This window comes from Paramisgurnus dabryanus, chromosome 2 (genome assembly GCF_030506205.2).
Source record: "Paramisgurnus dabryanus chromosome 2, PD_genome_1.1, whole genome shotgun sequence".
In the NCBI taxonomy this organism is placed as follows: domain Eukaryota; kingdom Metazoa; phylum Chordata; class Actinopteri; order Cypriniformes; family Cobitidae; genus Paramisgurnus; species Paramisgurnus dabryanus.
This window is the reverse complement of record NC_133338.1, coordinates 14,020,301-14,022,800: the sequence shown is the minus strand read 5'-3', so window position 1 is coordinate 14,022,800 and position 2,500 is coordinate 14,020,301. Positions and strand designations below refer to the sequence as shown.

Sequence of the window (2,500 nt, the reverse complement as noted above, 5' to 3'; positions counted from 1 at the left end):
CACCTGGTATTCCCAGGCGGTCTCCCATCCAAGTACTAACCAGGCCCGACCCTGCTTGGCTTCCGAGATCAGACGAGAGCGGGCGTGCTGAGGGTGGTGTGGCCTTAAGCGAGTGCTGACTGGATTCGAGAGACACTTCAAGACTAATGTGGTAACGCCATGACATCGGTGAACGCTTACAGAAAGGACGCATTTATGGGAAAAAATGACATAAATAATTAATTAAATTCTTACAGCACCTGGTATTCCCAGGCGGTCTCCCATCCAAGTACTAACCAGGCCCGACCCTGCTTGGCTTCCGAGATCAGACGAGAGCGGGCGTGCTGAGGGTGGTGTGGCCTTAAGCGAGTGCTGACTGGATTCGAGAGACACTTCAAGACTAATGTGGTAACGCCATGACATCGGTGAACGCTTACAGAAAGGACGCATTTATGGGAAAAATGACATAAATAATTAATTAAATTCTTACAGCACCTGGTATTCCCAGGCGGTCTCCCATCCAAGTACTAACCAGGCCCGACCCTGCTTGGCTTCCGAGATCAGACGAGAGTGGGCGTGCTCAGGGTGGTGTGGCCGTAAGCGAGTGCGGACTCGATTCGAGAGACACTTCAAAACTAATGTGGCAACGCCATGCCATGGGAGAACGCTTACAGAAAGGACGCATTCATGGGAAAAAATGACATAAATAAATATTTAATTAATTAAATGCTTACAGCACCTGGTATTCCCAGGCGGTCTCCCATCCAAGTACTAACCAGGCCCGACCCTGCTTGGCTTCCGAGATCAGACGAGAGTGGGCATGCTCAGGGTGGTGTGGCCGTAAGCGAGTGCGGACTCGATTCAAAAGACACTTCAAAACTAATGTGGCAACGCCATGCCATGGGAGAACGCTTCCAGAAAGGAAGCATTCATGGGAAAAAATGACATAAATAATTAATTAATTGCTTACAGCACCTGGAATTCCCAGGCGGTCTCACATCCAAGTACTAACCAGGCCCGACCCTGCTTGGCTTCCGAGATCAGACGAGAGCAGGCGTGCTCAGGGTGGTGTGGCCGTAAGCAAGTGCTGAATCGATTCGAGAGACACTTCAAGACTTATGTGGCAACGCCATGACATCAGTGAACGCTTACAGAAAGAACGCATTCATGGGAAAAAATGACATAAATAATTAATTAAATAAATGCTTACAGCACCTGGTATTCCCAGGCGGTCTCCCATCCAAGTACTAACCAGGCCCGACCCTGCTTGGCTTCCGAGATCAGACGAGAGCGGGCGTGCTCAGGGTGGTGTGGCCGTAAGGGAGTGCTGACTCGATTCGATAGAAACTTCAAGACTTATGTGGCAACGCCATGACATCAGTGGACGCTTACAGTAAGAACGCATTCATGGGAAAAAATGACATAAATAATTTATTAATTGCTTACAGCACCTGGTATTCCCAGGCGGTCTCCCATCCAAGTACTATCCAGGCCCGACCCTGCTTGGCTTCCGAGATCAGACGAGAGCGGGCGTGCTCAGGGTGGTGTGGCCGTAAGCGAGTGCTGACTCGATTCGAGAGACACTTCAAAACTAATGTGGCAACACCATGCCATGGGAGAACGCTTACAGAAAGGACGCATTCATGGGAAAAATGACATAAATAATTAATTGCTTACAGCACCTGGTATTCCCAGGCGGTCTCCCATCCAAGTACTAAACAGGCCCGACCCTGCTTGGCTTCCGAGATCAGACGAGAGCGGGCGTGCTCAGGGTGGTGTGGCCGTAAGCGAGTGCTGACTCGAATCGAGAGACACTTCAAAACGAAGGTGGCAACGCCATGCCATGGGAGAACGCTTACAGAAAGGACGCATTCATGGGAAAAAATGACATAAATAATTAATTAAATGCTTACAGCACCTGGTATTCATAGGCGGTCTCCCATCCAAGTACTAACCAGGCCCGACCCTGCTTGGCTTCCGAGATCAGACGAGAGCGGGCGTGCTCAGGGTGGTGTGGCCGTAAGCGAGTGCTGACTCGATTCGAGAGACACTTCAAAACTAATGTGGCAACGCCATGACATCAGTGAACGCTTACAGAAAGAACGCATTCATGGGAAAAAATGACATAAATAATTAATTAATTAAATGCTTACAGCACCTGGTATTCCCTGGCGGTCTCCCATCCAAGTACTAACCAGGCCCGACCCTGCTTGGCTTCCGAGATCAGACGAGAGCGGGCGTGCTCAGGGTGGTGTGTCCGTAAGCGAGTGCTGACTCGATTCGATAGACACTTCAAGACTTCTGTGGCAACGCCATGACATCAGTAGACGCTTACAGTAAGAACGCATTCATGGGAAAAAATGACATAAATAATTTATTAATTGCTTACAGCCCCTGGTATTCCCAGGCGGTCTCCCATCCAAGTACTAACCAGGCCCGACGCTGCTTGGCTTCCGAGATCAGATGAGAGCGGGCGTGCTCAGGGTGGTGTGGCCGTAAGCGAGTGCTGATTCGATTCGAG

At 50.0% G+C, this 2,500-nt stretch overlaps 4 non-coding genes and 7 pseudogenes across 4 annotated transcripts; all 11 read right to left on the bottom strand.

Moving 5' to 3' along the window:
• The window catches only part of LOC135736909 (5S ribosomal RNA), a 119-nt pseudogene extending 9 nt beyond the window's left edge, over positions 1–110 (bottom strand).
• A 117-nt stretch (positions 111–227) lies between these two features.
• On the bottom strand, positions 228–346 carry LOC135736450 (5S ribosomal RNA; annotated as a pseudogene).
• Positions 347–462: 116 nt separating this feature from the next.
• Positions 463–581, bottom strand: LOC135736843 (5S ribosomal RNA; annotated as a pseudogene).
• Positions 582–706: 125 nt separating this feature from the next.
• Positions 707–825, bottom strand: LOC135737136 (5S ribosomal RNA; annotated as a pseudogene).
• A 117-nt stretch (positions 826–942) lies between these two features.
• Positions 943–1,061, bottom strand: LOC135736656 (5S ribosomal RNA; annotated as a pseudogene).
• Positions 1,062–1,182: 121 nt separating this feature from the next.
• Positions 1,183–1,301, bottom strand: LOC135785181 (5S ribosomal RNA). Its single transcript, XR_010546488.1, has one exon. It is a non-coding gene; the product is annotated as a 5S ribosomal RNA (ribosomal RNA).
• A 117-nt stretch (positions 1,302–1,418) lies between these two features.
• On the bottom strand, positions 1,419–1,537 carry LOC135736906 (5S ribosomal RNA). The gene has a single exon (XR_010528011.2). It is a non-coding gene; the product is annotated as a 5S ribosomal RNA (ribosomal RNA).
• A 112-nt stretch (positions 1,538–1,649) lies between these two features.
• LOC135736722 (5S ribosomal RNA) lies at positions 1,650–1,768 on the bottom strand. Its single transcript, XR_012336263.1, has one exon. It is a non-coding gene; the product is annotated as a 5S ribosomal RNA (ribosomal RNA).
• Positions 1,769–1,885: 117 nt separating this feature from the next.
• On the bottom strand, positions 1,886–2,004 carry LOC135736851 (5S ribosomal RNA). Its single transcript, XR_010527959.2, has one exon. It is a non-coding gene; the product is annotated as a 5S ribosomal RNA (ribosomal RNA).
• A 121-nt stretch (positions 2,005–2,125) lies between these two features.
• On the bottom strand, positions 2,126–2,244 carry LOC135737210 (5S ribosomal RNA; annotated as a pseudogene).
• A 117-nt stretch (positions 2,245–2,361) lies between these two features.
• On the bottom strand, positions 2,362–2,480 carry LOC135737091 (5S ribosomal RNA; annotated as a pseudogene).
• Between the last annotated feature and the right edge of the window lie 20 nt (positions 2,481–2,500).